This window comes from Argiope bruennichi, chromosome 2, assembly GCF_947563725.1.
Source record: "Argiope bruennichi chromosome 2, qqArgBrue1.1, whole genome shotgun sequence".
Lineage (NCBI taxonomy): Eukaryota > Metazoa > Arthropoda > Arachnida > Araneae > Araneidae > Argiope > Argiope bruennichi.
The window spans coordinates 120,859,204-120,885,072 of record NC_079152.1 but is presented as its reverse complement, the minus strand read 5'-3'; the positions used below and the strand labels follow the sequence as shown (position 1 = coordinate 120,885,072).

The window sequence follows — 25,869 nt, the reverse complement described above, 5'->3', positions numbered from 1 at the left end:
ACTTTAATTTAAAGTGGAAATGCTGAAATTGCAATTAGTATAAAGATATTTTTTAATGAAACCAAGCTTTTTATTTTATTTATCATTTTTATTGTTATTTATTTATTATTATTATTATTATTGAATATGAGTACTGCAAACAGAATCGCTCGGTATTTAAGTCTTATGTGAACTATAAAATATTTTTCATAATTTGCGTAATATCTCAAAGAATAATTCAACAAAAATTTCTCAGATTCAGCATAAAATTCAGTTTTTAGTTTTGCTTTCAAAAGGATTGAAATGAAATCAATAATAATATTTTGTTCCGGCCTGTAAATATATTTCAAAAATGATGAAGACTAAATTTTACGCAGTAAGGTATCATATTCTGAGAAATATTCTGGATACACCAAATTTTAAATAAATGAATGAATGAATGTTTCTATTTTCCAAGATTAGCTAAGACTGATTTATGAAGTTTTGAATGTTAAAAATTTAGAAAAACTCAACATTTTCATAATCTTAGGCCAATTAATCTTGAGAAACCTGCGCGCTGATTGGCGTATTTTCTTTAAAAGGATCAATGGAAAATCTAACATTTTCCTTTTTCTTTTTTCTTTTTTTGAATAATGATATTTAAATTTTTATAAATCAGTCAGTTTAAGTGATTAATTTTGTTGATTGGAAATTAATTCTTTATTTAAAATATTAGTGTTTCAAGAACATTTTGTTAAACGTGATTTCCACAGCAGAAGCTTTATGTAAAATCAAAAATTAGTTATATATTAGAGTATTTATTGGATCAAGTTACATAAAATATAATCATTTTCCATTTAGACCATTTTAGCAGATCTGTGTCTATTACTAAAGGTTTACAAATTAGCAGTGTGGCCCTGATTTGAATGGATATCCTGTTCATATTAAACAAAACTTGCCTTAAAATAAAACTGATTTATTGGATTAATAATACAGATAGTGTAAAAGATCATAAAATAATTTTTCTTGAATTTATTTTTTAGAAAAAAATATTTCATATTTGTTTCATTTCCTACAGACACGTGACGAAAATCATATTTTTGCAGATTTCATTTCCAAAAAGATTTAATTTATTTTTAAATGGAACTTTAATCGATGTGATGGCAACACTTTGAAAAAAGCTAATTTTTTCCCTATGAATGCGAAACGTGCTCGTGCAGCTTAAATTTTATTTTTATTTTGTACGAAAAAAATTGTTGAAAAATATAGTTAAATTATTTATTTAAAAATTAATTAAAAATAGAAATTTAATTTTAAGGTTAAAACATTGGTATCATTTAAAAGATAAATTTTTGATGTTTAACTTGATGTAAAAATCTTTTTTGTGCGGTAATATTTTCGGAAGTTATAGCAGAAACACACTGAAATTTCGCTTATTTTTTAAATAAATAAAATTTTAATTAAAAATTCGAAAAAATAACCCCGAGGTGCACATTCCCGGCCTCCAAGGTATACACGTGCTAAATTTCGTAGCTGTTGGTCGAACGGTCTGGCCTGTAGAGCTCCAACACACACACACACACATTGAGCTTTATTATAAGTATAGATTAATAGCCTTTAGCGACTACCTGTTTCGACGAAACTAATGTTCAATTAAAATTTTCAAATAAATATTTTAGCTAACTTCGCCTACTAATGGCTTCTTTAGCAAAATATTTTTTAACTTCAAATTTTGATATTCATTAACTTATACTAATATAGAAGCCTCGCAGCGTTATGTTCATTATAATGTCAGCTCCCTTATGATTTTAACTTAAAATTGAAATGCAAGTGATCGAATTTCAATTAATGCAAAAACATTTTTGCCCAAATCAAACATTTTTTTCAAGAATATGAGCAAAGAAAACAGAATTCTTCAGAAGAGAAGTCTAAGGAATATTTTCTTATAATTTAGGCAATATCTCAAAAAGTTATTTAATAAAAATTTATCTGAATCATCATCATACAATTCAGGTTTTAATTTTACTTTCAAAAGGATTTAAAGGATGTAAATGATAATATTTTATTTAAATAAATAAATGTAATTCTGAAAAAATTGTGATTTCTAAGTTTTATACAGTGTTTCGAATTGTAAACAATTCATTAAAAATTTCTTAAAACCCAAATTTAAAAAAAAAGAAGAAAAGAACATTTCAACTACCGCGTTTATTTCTGATCAAATTATGAAATATTAAATATCAATATTTTAGGACAATAAACAATTTCATAATTTCAGACTAATCAATATCGGGAAAATTCCGTGTTCTGATTGGTTTATCTTCTTTGAGATATTCAATGGAATGGTACAAAACTCTGTGCTCTCATACGATAGTAATATTCAAATTTTCACAACTCAGTCAGCTTTAATTGAAACAGAGTGGGTCCTTCCTTTTATTTAAAACATTACTGTCTAAAGAATATTTTATTAAATATGGCTCATGGGATCAAGAGTCTGCATAAAAATATAAAATTCATAATTCATTACAATATTTACTGACTCAAACTTGTTAAAATAGTTTACATTTATATTTTTTTTCCAATAGAAACAATTGAAATTTAAATGCTGAAAATTCTGGAAATATATTTTGAAATTTTTTAAATTTGTTTAAAAATCTTACCCTACAGAGTTTCTAAATTAAAATAATGTAAATTTAATACTCTGTAATACTCTTATAAATTATTCTTCTTTCTGATTCTATGAATTTCAATATCATAGTTAATATTATTAGCAACAATTTTATTCGGGTTTTTTTTCACAACTTCTGTAACTTAAACTTGAGCAATAGCAATCCACGTGAGCTTGATTTTCTAACTCAAAGCATTTTAAGATTGTTTTTAAAACTGCAGTTGCCCCTTTTTAATTTTCTAAATAAATTATATTTTATAATTCATATTTCCTTTGATTTACGTATTTACATTCTGGACATTTTTCTTAAAAATTGTATGCCATGAGAGACAAATATAATAAATTTCAACAATTTGTAAGAATTCAGTTCTAACTTTTATGATTTATTTTATTATACTTCAGGGAAAAAAAATTATCAAATAATTGTTAAATAAATAGATTTTCTTCAGAGGATGCAGACATTCATAAATCTTTAAAACTGTATTTTTGTAGATAGAAATACAACACTGAAATTCTACAAATACAAATATCTTTTTAGGAATTTGTTTCAAAACCTAGATTACTTTTACTAATCAGTGCATCATTTTCATAAGTTTTATCAATCAATATTAAGCAGAAAAGCGGCAATTTCAATATTCTAAATATAATGATTTTTCTCTGGAAATAACTTTCCATTCAGCCACACATTTAGTACATAATCCATTTTACTAAATTTAAAATTTAGTTTCTATTTTATATCTAATCATCTTCTTTTAAAAAACTTTATAATTCCCACACAGTGTGATTATAATTTGATGATACAAATAAATACAACTATCAATCAAATGTTTTATTCCCAGTAAATAGTAATTTCAGCAAATTGTAAATATCGAACACAATCGACTAATCAAACATTTGTTGTCACCAACTGAAGTCCACGCTGATTATTTTGGAAAATACAATAAACAAATTTAAAAGAAGTTCCGGGTGGCTACATTTTATCTACTTTGATTGTAATTCTCGTATAAAACCAGATGGCAATACTGCTTTCAAGATTGAACATATTGTATAAAAGAAAAAAGTTATGCAGCAGATAAATCTTTTCTGATAAATTAGTTTTCAATTTTGATTTTAGTTTTTATGAAGCTACGATTAAAACTTCCGTTTCTTTTTTTAAAACCTGGAGAAATGTAAGCATTATCCCACACGATTTTTGCTTTCAATCAAATCTATCGTTCAGAGATTAACATTATGATAAAATGAAGAAGATCCCTTAGCTTAAGCACGACGACTCGAAGCATAAGCATTGTGGAACTACAGCACTCATCTGGATCCCCTGATACATGCGCAAGATTTTCAGTTTGCTGATCTTCCCTATGTTCATCATTTTACATAAGCAACATTTGGATACATTTGTGCATTTTTTAAAAGAAAACACTTCTTCCCATGCCTAACATAATATGCAAATAAAAGCTAGCTTCATTCCATTCAATAGTTAATAAAACATATTTTTGAAAAAAGAAAACTATTTTACAAGCATACCGTATATACTTTAGTTAAAATATAATAGCCTTTTATATATAAACGTAATAGTATAATGTAAAATGTATTGGAATATCATGAAAAAAAGTTCTGTGAACTAACAAATATAATAGAACAAGCCAGCGAAATCTGTAACATTGCATCCATTTTAAACATTCTTAAACATTCTGGCAATTTGTATAAATTTTTTATTACAATTTTCGGTAATTAATATGTGACATTCAAATTTGAGATACTTTTAATTGGATAGCAGCCCTTCCAAACAGGCATACCTTCTAGACATTATCACCAATCGCCATCGACAGTTATCATATTCTCGAAAATAATGGCTGCATTTGACTTCACATAAACGTAGTAATTATTTTTCAAGATTCCATAATCAATATCTTTTAATTATTTAATTGGGGAAGACATTTAATTTGTGATATTTGTGAAGTCTTATGTTCGTTATGCCTATGCACGTCCCCAATGAAATTAATTCCCGCGATTTCACAATTGTACGATAGATGTTACTGGACAAGCCATTAAACTTTCGCCTACAAACTCTCTCATGCTATGTTGAAATTAAAAATTATTTTTCCTCTACCGAAAGTGCAAACGATTACAAATAGAAATTTTATGAAGTTTCTGGTTTGTATCTAAAAGCTCGAATTATTTCCTTAATTCGCTTGAGATCTCACTTAAAATTTAAGCTTGATTATAAATGAGAAAATAATGAAAATTTATATAATTCACTAAAGTAAAACCTGATTTAAAAAAAATTGGACAAGAAATAGAATCTTTCAACATCGAAATATGTGCTTATTCATAATTTACTTAATAGTTTAGAGTAATTTTCTTTTATACAAATTGAATAAAAAATTCAATGTCGAGTATTAAAAAAGCAAAAGTTAACAAAGCAATCGTAAATTTATATCACAGGAAAGAAAAATAGAATATAGAAATGGACAAAATACGAAAAAAAAATTGCAGCGCTAAATTAGTTTAATTTACTTTAAATAAATCCGATGATTTCAAAGCTTTAATTATGCAAAAAAACAAATTAGCTTTGAAATTATTGTTGTTGTTGTTTTCAATCTAGTGACACAATTTTGGCAGAATACGTAATGTAAAAAGTTTTTATAAGCATGTCTTTTTTCTTTTTCTACTTATAAGGTTCAACTATTAATGGTTGATTAAGTCTAGTGACTGTTTTCAACAGTTTCAACAACAGTTTTTCAGAAAACTGTTGTTGAAACTGTTGAAATATTTCAGGCAAAACGAATCAATAATATTTTGAAGCGATGAATTAAAATTCTCAGATAAAATTCTTGAACAAGTTGTTACAATCAGATTTATTCATTTAGATATCAAAAGTGATTAAGAAATTTCAAAATCAATTTATAAATATTCTTAATTATATCCCTAAAATCTTAATGATGCATTTGTACATTTAAATCAGCATTATTCTTCCAAAAATGCCTAATAATTATCATTTATCTGTGCTATGAAAATAAAAAAATTACTGCATTCAACAAAAATTTATAATATGCATGTTTCTACTCGTGTTGAACGAAAATATTATATCCAGTGCTAATAATTTCTTATATTTGTTTAATTTTTGCCTAAAGAAAACATTATGCATATTTGTTTTGAAAAATTTATTATATAAATCTAAATTTATATTTATTTCATATTTATAAAATAATGGTTTTGCATTTGATTTTTCCCTTCGCTAGTCATAAATTTTTGAAATTGTATGCACTTCCGTGTTCTTGATAACGCATTTAAATAATTGCATACGCATCAGGTGCGCCATCTACTAATGAATTTCAGAAAATATAATCTCATCATTAGAAAATAGAAAAAATTTAAAATAAAAAAAAGCCCTTCTGATTTGAAAAAAATATGCTTATATATTGTTTTTAATTAAATTTATTAAATACTAGATTTATATACATATGTGAGCGATTCCATACTAAAAAACATTATATTTTTATTATGTTTATTAGCATCTGACTTGCTTTTCTAGAATTATATACATATCAGCAAGCTAGCGATAAAATAATCTATACGAATTAAGAAAATCAGAAAAAAAACCACGCATCAATCAAACTGTCACTTTTAAGAACTTGATTAATTACTTTGAAATTATTGGTGGAAATGTTGATATATGTTAGTTATGATCTGAAAGAAAATTAAAATCCATTAGAGGAAAAAGGAATTTGAGATACTAGTTTTAGAAGATTTTTGTTCTTAATAACCAATAATGTCATGCTTAATGAATTTTTGGTAGAATAATTTTTGGTTATATAATTTTATGCTGGACGTCCCAATCCTAGATGGATACCATTTATAAAAACATATAGTAAAAAAATAGAGGAGAGACCACTGTTTAGTTTTTTTTTTTTGTTTTTTTTTTTGCGTTTTTAAAATGTTAAAACATTTTCATTTGACTAGGCCATAATTTATCTTGTACCGCAATATGATATCCTCTGGTGTTTTGTTTTGTTTTTTCGTAAAACTGATTTTTTTTTTCCGTCTTGCACATTTTTTAGTAAAATGAATTTGTCAACAATTTCATTTTTTAGGATTCAGGAGTTTTTAATGGAATTTATGAGAATGTGTTTGCATGCGCGAGTTTGCGTGTCTGTCGTCCTCGTCATCTGAATAAAATTAAAAACTGAAAGGTATGTCACAAAATTGCAATCGTGTACTCTTTTTTCGATGTATAGAGTTTTCGTTGTCATATTTTTGTTTATTTGTGGAAGTGAGAAATAAATACAAGAATAAACCATGACTGAATACAACTAATTTTTTATAAAACTAAACTAAACTAAAAAAAACTAAAACGAATTAAAAAGTCATTAAATAAAATTTTAATGAAACTTTTTAAATTCAAGATGCTTTACAGATTCATTTTTCCCCTGTTATTAAAGAGTCTACGAAATTATGTGAAATTTCACAAAAATAGCACTTTTTTGCTAACAATTTCACTAGTGTTCACTGCTCTTAGTTTTAAGATGTTCTGAATTTATTTATAAAATATGACACGGAATTTTATATTATGCTTTTAGTATTCTATATATTATTTCAGTTCCCAATATCACTGCTTCTAAACTAATAATGCAAAGTTTGCAGCCATTAATAATATATGAACAGAATTTCTACCGGCTTTTGATATTATGTTACGTTTAAGGTTTAATATATTGTTCGGTTAAAATTTAAGTAACAAGAAAAATAAAAAATAAAACTGCTTGACATTGTAACATTCTGTATCCGCAATCTTTTTGTACCTTTTCTTAATGTTTTAGGAATCTAATCTGTATAAATGAAGCAACTTAACCTCACTTTGGTCAACTTAACCCAATTCGAGTAAAACGTGCCGGAAAATCAAGCAAAACATACTGTAACTATTTGCTCAACATATTTCATATGCGAACGTTTCACATAGTGTTACTAATTACTTGTTACATCAATTAATCAAATATTCAGGACGTTACACGTCTAATTATAAACGTCTAACACGTTTAATAGTAACACCTACTGATGGTAAATAACTGCACTAACCTTTCTTCCAACCAAGAGAGAGAGAGAGACCGAGAGGTCAAGAACAATCTTCGACTTCTTTATATAATTAAGAACTGCTTCACTGACCTCACAGAAGGCAGAGACGAAAGTTAATAACAATTATTATATCGATCAGTGCACACAACATTCGATTAATATGCGAAGTAGTGAAACTGAAACATTTATCCTCTCATCATATCTAATTATTGAAGTAATTAATTTGATAATTATATTTAATAATTATATTTTGAATAATCAGAATTCTAATAAATATAATTTGAGTTAATGAATATTCAGAAAAATATTCTGGCACAAAAAAAATCATTTACTTATACGCAATAAAATCTCAGTGCTTGTCATTTAAGTTCATTGTTTATTTGAAAACCATCAACTTCTGTAAGTTTTTTTTTTAATTTTTAAAAGCATATTTTAATCTGAAAACATTTTAATTAGAATAAATGTAATAACAATTACAATAACATGTATTTAACCACTTTCAATTGAACACTTTGAAATTGTAGGCTGTTGCTTGCTTCTTAATTTCTAGGAACGAAAGAATTCTGGAAATCTATGAATTGGCGATTTTCTAACCTTTTTCTTCATATAACGCCCTGAAAGTTTCCACGTAGAAATTAATCTTTCGAGTTATTTTATGCTTATTATAAAGTCTTTGTGAATATTTCCGAAAATTTCCACAGAGAATCTAATGATTTCAAGAATTATTATTGTATAATATTCTTTGAAAGTGCATATTTGAACGAGCATTTATTTGCTTTTCTTTAGAGATAATTGACATAGAAAGATGCTTTATCTTATAAAAATATTGATAAAGGAACCGTGATCGAAAAAATAATGCGTATCATCCGCCTTTCATAAGAAAATTTCGTATATGTTAGAAAAATATTTCATTAAAACCAGTCTTCCCTAACTGATTTTATTTGATTTAAAAGTTACTTGTTTCGGACACAAACTGTTCAATTGTATTGATATTTTCTTTCATTTACATTGATATTCTAATCCATGACTTTCTCTAAAACTCCATAGCTTTTATATTATGGGAATGTATACCAGAACTAGTTAACAACAAAATTGACGACAGATCGTTAAATACAAAAAGGTTAGTTTGACAACACATTTTAACTATTGTGAATGATATCTTGGCATGATTTACAATTTTCAAAAATAGATAAATAGAGTCATATTCTCTCGAATTTATAAAAATAACATGTATTTCGGTTTTTCTTGGCATAGTTAAATCATAGAAATTTAGTTGTGCAATTACAACAATTTAGTTGTTCATCTTACGGTATCAGAATTCGTCAATTATTTGTAATTGAGCATACAACTTTTGCTTTCATCATGAGGTTGTCGTAAGTAGGCCAGTTCTTATTCGTATACTGTTAAATTGTACGCCAGCCCACCTTTTGCTGTAATTATATCAAATGACTAAACTGATAAAACATATAATAATGCAAAAAAAAAACTAGCAAACTTTTTTAAAAAAAGACATATGTTATTAAAGTAAAAAAGGCATAATACAGCTGGATCCTTCAAAACTTAAAAATTCTAAAATCTGAGACAAAATTAAGCCAAACAATTAAAGAAATTGCAACAATTTTAAAAGATAATGCTTAATAGTGAAATATAGCACGAGCATATAGAATTTTTATCTTTATTACGCGTACTAAAAGTAAAACTAAAAATGTGTATCGAAAACGTTTTAACTTAACGTTATAAAAAATATACGAATGACACTGATTAAACAGTAAAATAAGTTTAATATTTCAAAAGAAAATGGAATTGATAAAATTTATGTTTAAATTAATTTTGAAAAGTTGATTGAAAATCAAAGAAAAATAATACGGCAAAAAAATTGTTGTTAAAGATAATTTTTTTGAATTTAATATAATGTAAAAGTAATTTTGATATGATGTTTCGTTCAGAAATTTTGGTAAAAAAGTATATAATTATTTAACCCCGTTTTATCCCTTTTAGAGGATTGTAGAAGACTTTTAATAAGGAGGTCAATCATTCCAAGTGCTAAGGAATATACGTGCTAAGGAATCTACCAAGAAATATGGAATTATATATGGATAAAAAAAATGAGAATTTTGAATTGTATATATATATATAAATATTTGATTGTATTTAGTATTAAAATTTTAACGTTTTAGAGCAGCAATAAAAGTGCGTTTTAAAAAACATTGTATTAAAAATTTAAATACGTTGAAGGATGTATTTTTTATTTGTAGTTTTATTACAAAAACTACAAGAATTTTCTTTTATAAAAATTACATTTTAGTAAAAAAAAATCTACTCCAATTTTTGCAGGGAATAGTAAATCCTTTTACTAATGACTAGTAGACTTATTTTAAACTCTACGATTGTTTTTGATTCGACTTTCATCTTCATATTTTATTCCTAGTTCTTCGTGCAGAAAATAGAACTGCGTCTTGTTCTTTTCATTTTGAAAACCTTGAGCAGTTCATGAATATTTATGTGTACTCCCTCCTAGATATTTCTAAAGATGCTAGTAAAAATTTTTGGGTATATATATTGGAATTTAATATTATAAAATCCTACATTTGCTAAAAATTCATTATTTTCCTCCAAATTTTAATATGATTTAAATTCCAGCTTGCTCAAATCCAGTTTTTAAAAATATATTTCATATTCCATGGATTGTAACTTAATGCTATTTATTTGAAAACAAGTATTTTTGTCGCTTTTCCGTGATAAATTTTGTTCATGAAAAAGATCTTACTATTCAATATTGTAAGAATTTATTAAATAAGATTTTAAAATTCAGTAGATAAATATACTGGAGCTTAGTTAATGCGAATAGTTTCATAATATTTATAATTTTCTTTAGTTCTTTATATTTTTTATAAACATAAATAAAAATATTATTTTTAATTCTATTCACTTTTTTTATTGGCCATATATAACAAATATGGCCATAAATTTTGTCTCCAGTAATCAGAAATGAAAAATTTTTTAAACCTTTAATTCTATCAAGGACTTAACAGCTGTACAATATGAAACTTTTGTATTACTTTGTAAGAAAACAATTAGCTGTACAAAAAAGAGAATTATACAAAACATATTATATATTTTAGAGCTATACAAAAAATCAATATAATTTTTTTATCTTTTTCAAAAATATGTGAATACTTCAATTTCGAGTTGAATTATTTACTTTATTGAATAATTATTGTATTCGAAATGCTGCTTGCTTATTAAAACAACATACTTATTTTTTTAAATTCATAATATTTAAAATTATGAAAATTTTCGATTTAATTAACGATTACTTTATTATATATATCTGATATTTATTTTTTTCCTTATATATTATCTATTAAAACTATAAAATATTTAAAATAAATTTTTACAAGTCTATTTATTTTAACAGTATTTTGTTCTTCTTACACATTTTAGATTCAATTTCTTCTTAATTACAATTTTAGAATAAATTGAGTAGTTGAAATTTTTAAAAGTTTCGAATTGATCAAATTCCACAGTTCAATTTATTTGAAATAACGACTTTGAAAATGTGTGTGGGTGAGTCTAAAGAATTTATTAAAGTGGTATTTTTTGATTGTATGTTAAATCTAAAGTATGGACATTTACATGAAATTGCTCGAATAAATAATAACAATTTGCTATTAAGAACTATTTTCATTTTAATTTGACTGATTTCACTTATAGAAAGAACAATTGAAAAATTAAATACTAAACAATAATAAATGTTTGTTTATACAAATATTTTTAAGTGGCAATTTAATTATATTGTTACAAGCCTGTAAAGTTGCTTCCCAGCGCGGTGAGTTATATCACCAGAAAGACTGATTTACAACCATCTATATTGGATGCTGCTCGGGTGCCGAGTCAGTGATGTGATCCCAGAGCTTGGCGACATACTCGGCAACCATTTGACGACGAATTTGGCGACAAAATAGATAATGCTGGAAACTTCGAGAATTTTAATGATTCATCCATTAGGAACCGAGATACGCCTGATTGGCCAAGAAGATTCTCGGCCTGCCTCCAGGGAGCTGTAAAAGGCCGGCATTCTCAAGCTGCAGTGAACCAGATCGGAATCGTAGACAAGTAACGCGTCTTCGAGAGGATAGCGAAGCAACGGCGGAGTGCCAGCGTGTGTGGACCCCACGCTATTGCTGAACTGGGCTGTGTGCCGAGTCCTTTGTCTATTGTGGAAGCAGCATCAAGTTGTGTATAGAGTAGTCAGTCGTGTGGGAGTGAATCGGTAGTTGGATATAGCTAAAGCGAGGAGACAGTGAGAATTTCAGCCATCTGGAGAGACCGTAGAGCGAAGCTCCGAAGATCCCCTCTACTGCTGGATTCTGTCTGGCCGCTTTGACTGCAGTGGTCGATTACTACTTGTGGGCTACTGTTTAATGTAGTGTCCTGCTGTGTGTTCGTCTCGGCTGTTTATAGTTGTCGTCTTTATATTTGTCTCGTCTGTGTACTCGTGTTCTTCGTGTAAATCACGAAAGTCATCGTTGTTTTCTACTGAGGCCTGTTGATTATGTTTTCACACCATACACCCACTACAAACGAATTCGGTGTAATCCGTAACATTTGGTGTCAGAAGTGGGAGAGTGGTTAACATTGTATGGCGCTGTCGAGATCCTGAGCGGAAATGTCAGAAAAGGTTGATATGAGCGTATTTTAGGCTAATTAAAGAAAATGCAGGAAAGGAATCGAGTTATGCAGGGGAAAATGCTGGAAGATATTCGAGCTTGGCGAGAGGAAATGCAAGAGTTCAAAACATTCAGCAAAAGAAAATGCGACAAACTTAAAAACCATATTGAAAGCCGATGCGATCAATTTTTAGATAATGTCGACAGTTGTGCCGGAAGAGTGATAGATGTCCAAAAAATAGAAGAAGACGTCCAAGATGTCACAGAAGAAATTCAGGGATACGGCCAAAACCAAGTGGAAGAAGAAAAGGTATAGGAACGAATGGAGACCTGTGTAACCGAAAAAGGAGCTTAGCGACCCAGAGTATGAACCGAAGTTTAATAAGATGAGGCATGAACAAGGAGATTGTCAAATAATTGCAGAGATAAAAACAGTCTTCTCCGAATGAATCCTCTGAAGTGGAATCGGAAGAGGGGATGGAGAAGATGAACTCTCCTTGAATGGGTCTGTTAGTGGCGACCCATGCTCGATGCCAATAAATAGAGAAATTAATGCGATCCTGTTTGGAATGGATTCGTCCCAGATGTTAAAGGGACAATCTCTCTGCAAGCCTCTTGGTATCTCCTTGCATAGTGCTACGGATGAAGGCTACGTGGCTGGAATCGCTGATCCTTGTAGTCTCAACCTCGACTTCCTAAAAGAATTCTGCCCTGTGGCGGATTTGCATAGGAGTGTGATGCAAGCAGGAACCGACGAATTTTCTGTGTATCCAGATAAGTTAGTCTTCACTGAGGACCCCTTCCCGCAAAGGCAGATGCACTCTTCAGAAGATCCTGTATTGAGAGCTCCGGACAATTCTCGAGTGACGAGAATGAGCGGGGAATAGGCTGTATTATTCCCGTGAACGCTTTGGCGACGAAGGCGAATCCCTGGCATTCAAGTGGACTCCGGAAGGCATTCTTGACCATCCTGATATTTGGTTAGTTCGACGAAGGAAGTTCATAGTGACCGACCAACCAGCCTGGCAAAAATTCGTTCCGGAAAATTCCGTGGCGATACGATGTTTTGCTCCTTGGAACATCTTGCATTTTAAGAAGCGAAATCAAGTCTGGGTGTTTAATCCGAAACGACGCAGATGTATTGGTCAAAAGTAATGAGAAGGTTCAGATAGATCTTTAGTTGATAGACCAATTTAGTAAATGATATCATCACCGAAAGTGCGAAGTCGCCCAATGAAAGATCTAAGAATGTTCACATCGATCGGTGGTCTACGCCAGCTGTTGGATTGCAATGGGACTGCGGGGCGTCGGTCCTTGAAAAGAGGAGCAATGCTACAAGCCTGTAGTGTTGCTTCCCAGCACAGTTCTATAACCAGAAAAACTGATTTACAATCATCTGTATTGGATGCTGCTCGGGTGCCAAGCCAGTGATCCAAGAACTTGGCGACAAATTTGGCGACTTTGGCGAGAAAATAGATAATCCTGGAGACTTCAAGAATTTTAACGATTCGTCCATTAGGAACCGAGATACGCCTGATTGGCCTAGAGTCTTCGAGAGGATAGCGAAGCAACGGCGGAGTGTCAGCGTGCTGAACTGCACTGTGAGCCGAGTCCTGTTGCCTATTGTGGAAGCAGCATCAAGTTGTGTGTAGAGTAGCCAGTCGTGTGGGAGTGAGTCGGCAGTTGGATACAGCTAAAGCGAGGAGACAGTGAGAACTCCAGCCATCTGGAGAGACCGTAGAGCGAAGCTCTGAGGATCTGCGCTCCTGCTGGATTCTGTCTGGCGCTTTGTGAGATGTGATCGATTACTACTTGTGAGCTACTGATTGCTGTAGTGTGCTGTCCTGTGTGTATGTCTCGGCTGCTTATAGTTGTCATCTTTCTATTTGTCTCGTCTGTGTACTCGTGTTCATCATGTAAATAAATATCGTTGTTTTCTACTGAGGCCTGCTGATTGTGTTTTCGCACCATACACGCAATACATGAGAACCCGGCGAAATCCGTAACAACATTCTTAAATATTATTCGAAATATTCTAACAGACAATCGAAATATTATTACAGACAAAGAATAATTTTTTGGTACTTGTAAATTGATGTACAAGATTTATTAAAAATTCTTATGATTTTATCTGTATTTCGACAGTTTAATCCATGTTTCTGTGGTTACTGATGCGTTTGTAATTGAAGGCACAGTAAATTTCCCTAACAATGTGATTTGAAGCTTCATTTGGTGTTTTTATAATCAACTGCATGAATGTCGACGTTGATCAGACGTCTAATATAAGCCAGAACTGATCAGTAACACTTCTAGACTAAAGCCTTTAGCTAAACGTAATCAAAAAGGTGAGAGAGTAAAATAAAAATGAAAACGCTTTTATAAGTTTATTCAAAAATATTAAAATAATATGAAGATAAAAACTCCACAAGCATGAGGCACTTATAAAATTATTCTAAGTAAGTTGATACTTTAATAATATTCATGACGAATTTTTATTTTTGAATGTATGTTTACAAATTTTTTTATGAAGTTCTATGAATTTATTTCTTTATGGTATTGTTTCCAGCAAGTTATTTTATTTTAATTTCCCATTCATGATAAAAAAAAAAATTGTTTTCTTCTTAGAGAAATTATAGCTGAGCAATTTTTAAAACCTTTTTATTTTCATCATTTTTAATTTTTAATGTATCATAATTATAAAAATTATTGATATTTTAATGAGTTTTTTAAATAAATTTACAACTAGTTTATGTCTTTTACATAGAATAAAAATGTAATGAAAAATGATCGAATAACTATTAATTTTGTTTTACAAAATCATCTCAAAATGGGCGAAAAAATTAGCCAAAAAGTTCTTGGGAAAATATGAAATTTATTAAATGAAAAAAGTTTTAAGTAAATAAAAATTTTAATTGCTTTGTTATTTATCTTCTCTAAAAACAGGTAATCAGCAACAAAATCATATAACTATATTCAGGAACACAATACATCATTTATATATATTATATTGTAAACAGGATATAGAAATTCTACATAAGTAGATTGAATTTCTCCGTTTTTTTTTTTTTTCTCCTATTCAAATGAGTTCTTTTTACATTTTTGAATAAAATCCTTTCAAGCTCAGTATTAATCGTCACAATTATTTTACATTAAGTTAAATTCTATACTGTATATCTGATAATTTTTTTAATTTTATTTGCATCCAATTTTAGGATATGTACTTATTATAAGTATGTTGATTGTAAGAGAAATTCACCAGCAAATCAAACTTGCACGATCTTCTGTTTTTCCGGAAATTGTCTGTTTTTGGAAAGTGAAGTGCGCAATAGGATCGTTTTTTAAAGCATGCATAGACTGCCTGCAGTTTAACCAAATTATCTAATTGACTAACCTGCAAGGATGAAGGACCTACGTATTTATATATTTTCAGCGATAGGTTTTTTGACTGTCTTTAATTTAGTAAGTATTTTTCTTTAGATTAATTCAAAATGCCTAAATTGCTTCGCTTTTCACAATACTAAATGTAAAAATAATTATATTATTATAGATTTTGATTCATTGTTTCTATGTTTCTGAGGAACTGATTAATTTTGAGAGAAAAAGCATTTAGAATTTTTTTTACAGCCAATTTAAAAAAAAAAAAAATTGGAAATTCTTGAAAATTACGTAGATTGGCAGATAAATTAAAATTAAGTAATTAAAATTTTAGCCTACGAAAATTGTTAGGGAAGCTTCAATCTACTAGCTCAGTCATGGCTTCAATCTACTAGATAGTTAATGTCAACTTCAAAATTACAAAAATCACGAGAGATATAAAATTCACATTTAGCGGTAGTTATATAATAAAGAAAAATTTTATCTTTGTTCTCTTGAATTATTAAAAATACCACAAATATTTTGCCATGAAGGATAATTCTTTACTGAAACACTCGCATTCAGAAATTCTAACTAGTTTTATAACATTCATAAGAAAAAAAATACTTGAGACATAAGCATTGTTTCCAACCATTTTATAACCATTTGATGGTTATTTTTTTTTCAAACGAGATTTTTATTGTATCCGAAACTCTGTAATTTAAAGCTTAATACAAAAGTAATATGACTATAATGGCAAGCAAGACTTGAAAATTGTTAACATATATTTAATACCAAACTTTTGATATTAAGTTAACATGTTCGTTTTCCACTTTCAAACACTTTTTGCCAAATAGACATGGACCAAACTTTTCACGAAGAAAATAATTTTTATTTTTAATATCCCTTAGTGATATTATTTCAATTGATTTTTATTTGCATTTATGTGCAGGCATATTGAATTCAGACAGAGCGGGAATAGAAAAATATGTTTTTTATCTTTATACTTAAATAAAAAACTCAATTGTTTTATAACCAAAAAATTATTATATTAATTAAATAATTGAAAATTCCACTAATCTTTCAAATTTTTTGACCACAGGGAATTTTATTACAGCCGAGTTTCCTATTAGCAGTTGCTTTATTAAAATTTTATTTCAAAAAAGGGCAGCTTAACTTGCAATGACTATTTAAATTAAAACTCAAAACAGTATAGATGTGATAGATGTGTCGCACTATTTAAAGAAAACATTAATTATCGTGAAATTTCTTGAATATACTGAGTTTAAAATTTCCTTTCAATGGTTTCTTGAATTAGATGATAATAACTTTATTGGTTAAGACATCTTAAATTCAATTATCCAAATTTTCGACTCGCCAAATTTTACTCAAGATTTATTTCATGCTGTAAACTTCTTATTGGTAAAAATGGGATTTCATATAAGATTTTTCGCTTGCTTCTCAATGTACTAGAATTCTGATATTTTTTACAGTTACGTGTTTCCGACTCAATTACAACATTTTAAGATTTTCAGAATTTAATTATCATTTAATCGATTATTTTTAATCATATCTTGATTTTGTTTAAAGGGGTCATCTTGTAAAATTCGCAAAAGAAATTTTTTTACAAAATTCCACAATATTTATAAGAATAAATTATAAAATAAACTAAAGATTAAAAATTGTAAAAAAAAAATTTATATATAACCTTTTATTAGAGTGCTAAAAAACAGAAAATCTGGAATCAGGATAAATCGGAAATTATTGAAGCTTTGAAAACAAATGCCATAAGAAAATTAAACCACGCTAAAATATCATAATAAAAAATGAATAAGCATCCATTAAAAATTACACGTAATTATGAATGAAAGTGACATTCTAATTTACTTTACCTTTACCCTATCACTTACCTTTACCCTTTAACACTTTTACCCTTTCTTACCTACACAAATAAACATTCCTTCCCTCAAAGACGTTTTTATTAATACTAGTCGCCTTTGGCAATCGGTTAGTTCGGTTGGTTGATAGTTCATAAATATTTCAATTAAATATATTTTGTCTAATTCGAACCTAAAATCTTTCTTGGCAAAATTTATATATATATATATATATATATATATATATATATATATATATATATATATATATATATATATATATATATATATATATATATATATATATATATACTAGCCGCCTTTGGCGACCAGCCGGTTCGCTAATCTTAATTCTCGTTAAAATTTTAGTAATTAAATATTTTATGTAACTCCTATTTTAATAGCTTCTTTATCAAAATATTTTAAAACAAATTTTGGTAGTCATATGATTCACTCATAATATTACAAAGGCCTTCAGCCGTAACGTAATATGTAGCTCTCTAATTTTCTGTTACCCCTCGTAGAATTTATGCTTTAAGTTAAAGTGGAAATGATTAAAGTGCAATTGATATCAGATTTTTTTTTCTTTTTTTTTTTACTGAAACGAAGCAAATTTTTTTAATATGAGTACTGAAAACAGAGTCTCTGAGTATTTAAACCTTATTGGCACTAAAGAATATCTTTCTTAATTTATATAATATCACAAGAACTTTTTAACAGAATTTTCTCAGATTCATCATGAACAGATCGATTAATTTACAATGTTTAGTCTTAAATACATCAAACACTCAGAAAATAAGCAGAATCATTTGAAATAATCTGTCGAAAACAGGTTAAGCCTTCAAAACATGCGTGAATTTTCTACGCTAGTTGGGGTAACGTTATGCAGATTAAATTTTTTAATTTCCTTTATTTTTTTAATTTTAATTCAAAAGTACGTGTTTAATTTTAAATGCATCAAATATTAAGAAAATAAACAGAATCGTTTGAAATAATCGGCCGAAAATTTCTGAAGCCTAACCTCTTTAGAGTGGGAAAAAAACTGGTCTTACTCATTTGGAGGGGGGGGGGGGATGAAAAGATTTCTATTGCGGGAAAGTTAGTTTTTAATTAATAATTAAAATCCTAATTAAAAATTCAAAAAAGGGACCCCAGGTGCATATTCCCGACCTCCAAGGTATACATGTACCAAATTTGGTAGCTGTAGGTCAAACGGTCTGGCCTGTAGAGCGCCAACACACACACACACACACACACACACACACATTGAGCTTTATATAAGTATAGATAGATTAATGAAAGAGCATTTTAAAACTCAATTATCGTAATTCTCAAAATAGTAATTAAAAGTTAAAAATTAAGTTTAAACTTTAAGATATTATTTGCAAGACTTGCAAATACTAATTATAATACATTTTACATTAAAATTTGAATGACTCCTGTATGTACAAAAATTTAGTATGTATAATAAAATCATTAAAAATAAAAAATAAACAATAAATTAATACTTAATTAAATAAAATAAATTAATTAATAAAAACTAAACTAAATTAAAGCTAAAAAATAAAGGAGATTTGGACCTCTAGAGTCAAAAATTACAGTATGATACTAACGTAGATTTGATACATTTTCTTTCTCTCTGTGTGTCCTTAATCATATGACAGCGATAACATAAAAATTACGTTTATTATTGTTGATATGTTCGTGGCTATAAATTCATTAAATAGAACAATGAAAAGTATTGTTAAAAGATGTACTTAAAAATATTTTTAACAATTAATTGAAATGAAATAAATGAATAGCACGGTATCACTAAAATTCGGTGCCACTGAAAAGCTCAATTTTATGAATATTAAAGGTTTAAAATGGATTTTGTAGAATAATATGATTCGAAATTATGGAGAAGCACACAACTTTTTGATTAACTTTTTTTTAAATTAATTAATATAAGTCCATTTTCTTAAAGTACACTTACTATCTAAAGTAAAAACATGCTAATTTTAGAAATTCCAAATTCAAAGATCTGTCTCATAAAGCAGTATTACGAATAATTTTTTCATTACCCGAAACGTATGTCGCATCGCACAATTTACATCATATATGTGTATCATTCGACAGACATTGCATTTTTAACAACCGTATTGAAATGTACCAATCCTTCTAGATTAATATTTCAATTTGAAGGTAGAAGAAGATTATCTATGGGCAGGCTTATTTTTAATTTTAAGCAGTGATCAAATGAAGAAGATATCTTAAGTTTCCATGCTTCTTTTAACATCCATGCAATATAAGTAAATGGATTTTATATCGCTAAGATTTATTTAACGTGCGTACAACTTAAGTACAAATCATTTTAAATGCACAAAACAAAATTTTGCAGGTTTTCAGCAATTTTATAGAGAAGGAAATGAATTAATATTCTTTTTTACTAGTATTTAAAACAGAACAAAATCAATAATAAAAAGTGCAGCTACGGGCTGAAGTTAATCTTCTTTTTTTTTATTCGTTTCATTTGAAAACTAAAACAATACCAAAATGGTTAACAATATGAATTAAAATATTAAAAAAGAACTTTTGTTAGTATACTAAAAAAAAAGTTTTTTAATTGAAAATCAGGAGATTACAACAAAATTGTAAAAGCAAGAGAAGCTGTTACAAACACTTTAAATAAACTAAATTTTAATTATACTTAGTATCGTTAAATATAATAAATATTTCAACATTTCCCTTTTCATGATATTTTTGGATTCATTGTTGATCTGATAGAAACAGTTCAACTTAATTTTCATTTTATAATTAATTCTATCATTTATTATTTCATTCGCTGATTAACTTCTTTATGCTATACATTATTACTATTAATTTATGCTATACATTATTACTTTGAAAATGTATTCATTATTTTTAATAAATGATCAAATTATATACATGTACAACACCAACATTAAATAAACTTGTATTCATTGTAATCATCATACAATTTTAGACGAATCACGTTTCTAAATTGCTTGCTCTCACTTTGAGATTTTTCAAAAAAATAATTATTTTGTTATTATAAAGCTTTTTAAAAAAATTCTCCATTTTACTGAAATTATTTTCATTTTTTTTTATTTTAATGGTTTAATATTTTTTTATTATGATCATTTCGTAATTCTGTCATCAAAATTTTTCCTCAGTTTTATAATCATAATTCGACACATATATGGAATCTAAATTTAATGGAAATTAATCAATTAATTGAGAAATAAGTTCTGAAAATTATAAAAATATTTTTTTTTATCAACCTCTTTGAATTTAAGTATCCTTACCCATAAAAAAAAATTCTTCAGAGAAGTCCCATCTTTATAGGCATGAAAGAACTGAAATTAGATAAGAACATGCAAAATTATTTAAAAAATTCGGATTCGGCAATTTATTTCCTGATTTTACATTTTATCCTACCAATTCTACAATCAGATGCCCTTCATATAATTCCGTCTTAACCAGACAAAAATTTAAAATGGCAAATCATTTTTTTTTACATTAGTCGAGAAGCAATTTAATATTATCATAAAAAGAAACCTTACTTACAGAAGTAAAAAAAACCACCGCTATAAGTAATCCTGCAGTAACTTACACATCATTCTGAGGAACTGCTGAAACTTTGACATCTTTTTCTTCTTATATTTTTACCCAATGCGTCAACTCACCCGTTACTAGTTCACAGTTAAGTTGAAGTATCTACCATTGTCTCGAATGGGGAGAAAAGAAATAAATTTGTTAGAGCGTGTCATCTTCGAGTTATTTTGTGATTTTTTTATTTCTATATCATAATAAAAATTCTGATCCATCTGTCTGACTTTTTTTTCTCTATTAAGAATCGCGGCCTAATGAAACTAGTGTCTCAGAAAATCTCCATAAAAATGTTTTTCATTTGTTGCAAAAATTTATGCTGATATAATAGTATTTTATTTTCTCGTATGCGAAGGAAACATTGCAATCATCAAAAATTTTGACCTTGAGATTTTGGGAAACGTTCACGTACTCGGCAGTTGATATGATATTATGACTCTGTAAATATCTGTATTAATTTTAATGTTAACTAAAACAACAGAAGTGGTCTTACCAAATTTTATTTTCGATGTCTGGCGCATGATAGCTTTGCTTTAAAACCGACTAAAACAACAATTTGACATAGAACCACAAATTTAATAAAAAGATCACATAACAAATTTACTTTAATTAAACTATTGCGTTTTTGATTTGTCGCAATTACATGATTGCGAAAGAACAGGCTGACAGACTTGAACTCTTTGACAGATTTTGTTCGAAATTCGATCAAAAAAGTATATATTTTACTTATTACCAAATTTCAGTTATTTGTGTTGTTGCGTTTTTGAGTTGTCGCAATTACATGATTGCGAAAGAACAGGCTGACAGACTTGAACTCTTTGAAATATTTTGTTCGAAATTCGATCAAAAAAGTATATATTTTACTTATTACCAAATTTCAGTTATTTGTGTTGTTGCGTTTTTGAGTTTGCGCAATTACATGATTGCGAAAGAACAGGCTGACAGACTTGAACTCTTTGACAGATTTTGTTCGAAATTCGATCAAAAAAGTATATATTTTACTTATTACCAAATTTCAGTTATTTGTGTTGTTGCGTTTTTGAGTTGTCGCAATTACATGATTGCGAAAGAACAGGCTGACAGACTTGAACTCTTTGAAATATTTTGTTCGAAATTCGATCAAAAAAGTATATATTTTACTTATTACCAAATTTCAGTTATTTGTGTTGTTGCGTTTTTGAGTTTGCGCAATTACATGATTGCGAAAGAACAGGCTGACAGACTTGAACTCTTTGACAGATTTTGTTCGAAATTCGGTCAAAAAAGTATATATTTTACTTATTACCAAATTTCAGTTATTTGTGTTGTTGCGTTTTTGAGTTTGCGCAATTACATGATTGCGAAAGAACAGGCTGACAGACTTGAACTCTTTGACAGATTTTGTTTGAAATTCGATCAAAAAAGTATATATTTTACTTATTACCAAATTTCAGTTATCTGTGTTGTTGCGTTTTTGAGTTGTCGCAATTACATGATTGCGAAAGAACAGGCTGACAGACTTGAACTCTTTGACAGATTTTGTTTGAAATTCGATCAAAAAAGTATATATTTTACTTATTACCAAATTTCAGTTATCTGTGTTGTTGCGTTTTTGAGTTTGCGCAATTACATGATTGCGAAAGAACAGGCTGACAGACTTGAACTCTTTGACAGATTTTGTTTGAAATTCGATCAAAAAAGTATATATTTTACTTATTACTAAATTTCAGTTATCTGTGTTGTTGCGTTTTTGAGTTTGCGCAATTACATGATTGCGAAAGAACAGGCTGACAGACTTGAACTCTTTGACAGATTTTGTTTGAAATTCGATCAAAAAAGTATATATTTTACTTATTACTAAATTTCAGTTATCTGTGTTGTTGCGTTTTTGAGTTTGCGCAATTACATGATTGCGAAAGAACAGGCTGACAGACTTGAACTCTTTGACAGATTTTGTTTGAAATTCGATCAAAAAAGTATATATTTTACTTATTACTAAATTTCAGTTATCTGTGTTGTTGCGTTTTTGAGTTTGCGCAATTACATGATTGCGAAAGAACAGGCTGACAGACTTGAACTCTTTGACAGATTTTGTTTGAAATTCGATCAAAAAAGTATATATTTTACTTATTACTAAATTTCAGTTATCTGTGTTGTTGCGTTTTTGAGTTTGCGCAATTACATGATTGCGAAAGAACAGGCTGACAGACTTGAACTCTTTGACAGATTTTGTTTGAAATTCGGTCAAAAAAGTATATATTTTACTTATTACTAAATTTCAGTTATCTGTGTTGTTGCGTTTTTGAGTTTGCGTAATTACATGATTGCGAAAGAACAGGCTGACAGACTTGAACTCTTTGACAGATTTTGTTTGAAATTCGGTCAAGAAAGTATATATTTTACTTATTACTAAATTTCAGTTATCTGTGTTGTTGCGTTTTTGAGTTTGCGCAATTACATGATTGCGAAAGAACAGGCTGACAGACTTGAACTCTTTGACAGATTTTGTTTGAAATTCGATCAAAAAAGTATATATTTTACTTATTACTAAATTTCAGTTATCTGTGTTGTTGCGTTTTTGAGTTTGCGCAATTACATGATTGCGAAAGAACAGGCTGACAGACTTGAACTCTTTGACAGATTTTGTTTGAAATTCGGTCAAAAAAGTATATATTTTACTTATTACTAAATTTCAGTTATCTGTGTTGTTGCGTTTTTGAGTTTGCGCAATTACATGATTGCGAAAGAACAGGCTGACAGACTTGAACTCTTTGACAGATTTTGTTTGAAATTCGATCAAAAAAGTATATATTTTACTTATTACCAAATTTCAGTTATCTGTGTGGTTGCGTTTTTGAGTTTGCGCAATTACATGATTGCGAAAGAACAGGCTGACAGACTTGAACTCTTTGACAGATTTTGTTTGAAATTCGATCAAAAAAGTATATATTTTACTTATTACTAAATTTCAGTTATCTGTGTTGTTGCGTTTTTGAGTTTGCGCAATTACATGATTGCGAAAGAACAGGCTGACAGACTTGAACTCTTTGACAGATTTTGTTTGAAATTCGATCAAAAAAGTATATATTTTACTTATTACTAAATTTCAGTTATCTGTGTTGTTGCGTTTTTGAGTTTGCGCAATTACATGATTGCGAAAGAACAGGCTGACAGACTTGAACTCTTTGACAGATTTTGTTTGAAATTCGATCAAAAAAGTATATATTTTACTTATTACCAAATTTCAGTTATCTGTGTTGTTGCGTTTTTGAGTTTGCGCAATTACATGATTGCGAAAGAAGAGGCTGACAGACTTGAACTCTTTGACAGATTTTGTTTGAAATTCGATCAAAAAAGTATATATTTTACTTATTACCAAATTTCAGTTATCTGTGTTGTTGCGTTTTTGAGTTTGCGCAATTACATGATTGCGAAAGAACAGGCTGACAGACTTGAACTCTTTGACAGATTTTGTTTGAAATTCGATCAAAAAAGTATATATTTTACTTATTACCAAATTTCAGTTATCTGTGTTGTTGCGTTTTTGAGTTGTCGCAATTACATGATTGCGAAAGAACAGGCTGACAGACTTGAACTCTTTGACAGATTTTGTTTGAAATTCGGTCAAGAAAGTATATATTTTTGATGCGTTAACTGTTACCAAATTTCAATTACCTAATTTGTTGCATTTTTGAGATGCATTTATATGATAGACTGACAGATATTGAATACTTTGACATATTTCGCTTAAAAATCAATTTTAAAAGTGTATATTTTAGAAGCTAAACCTGTTACCAAATCACAATTACCTAAGTTGTTGCGTTTTTGTGTAACTGTATATATTTGCATGCGAAAGCCACGCCGACAGAAGGTCAACTCCTTGACAGATTTTTTCCCAATTTTGATATATATTTAAATTTTAAATGCTGAATCTATACCAATGTGTGTATCAAATTTTATCTATTTAGATCTTGTCATCTTTTAGTTATAATATAAATATGTTCCCGGACATGCCGTCTTCTTCTACCTGTCTGGATTTCGTTCAGTATTGGAAAAATTTTTTACAATTTGGGATTAAAATAGTACATCAGATTTCATCTGTCTAACTCAAAGTATTTCTGAGTTATCGAGTTCATTGCTAAAATGAGATAATTCGGACTCAATCACGTCTGAAATGTGAAGATTCATCAAAATCTCCAGTCAGAATTTCATGGCAATTACAAATTTTTTTTTGTACGTTTCACATACTAGAAAGTTCAAAGGATTGTATTACGTTGAAAAGGAAGCTAAAAAGATGTAGCAACTTGTAGAATTGGATTAGTTAATATTGTTTTCTGCGTTTCATGAAATCTACTTTTAATTGTTTTCCATAGTTGCAATTATTATTCTGATCTGATAAATTTACCTTTTATTTGCATAATTATTGAACTGAAGAAACCGAATGCACTGTTGTATGTGGCTTTTAATATTGTCCAATAAGCGGTACTTCTCACCTCGAACTCTCCTCTGCCAATTTAAGGGCGAAAGCATCATGTGATCAATGACGTAACATGGCGCCATACAGGATCTGAGAATTGTTAGCAGTTCCGATATATATGGGGAAAAAACATAAAGTGGAAAATATATATATAATGGTTTACATATGTCAGTTTAAATTGTATGTCAGTTGTCAGTTTAAATATATATG

The 25,869-nt window shown here is 28.6% G+C and overlaps 1 protein-coding gene across 1 annotated transcript in view; it reads left to right on the top strand.

The window, feature by feature from the left end:
* Nucleotides 1–25,869, top strand: part of LOC129961073 (protein PFC0760c-like) — a 31,094-nt gene that overhangs the window by 1,061 nt on the left and 4,164 nt on the right. The window lies entirely within an intron of this gene.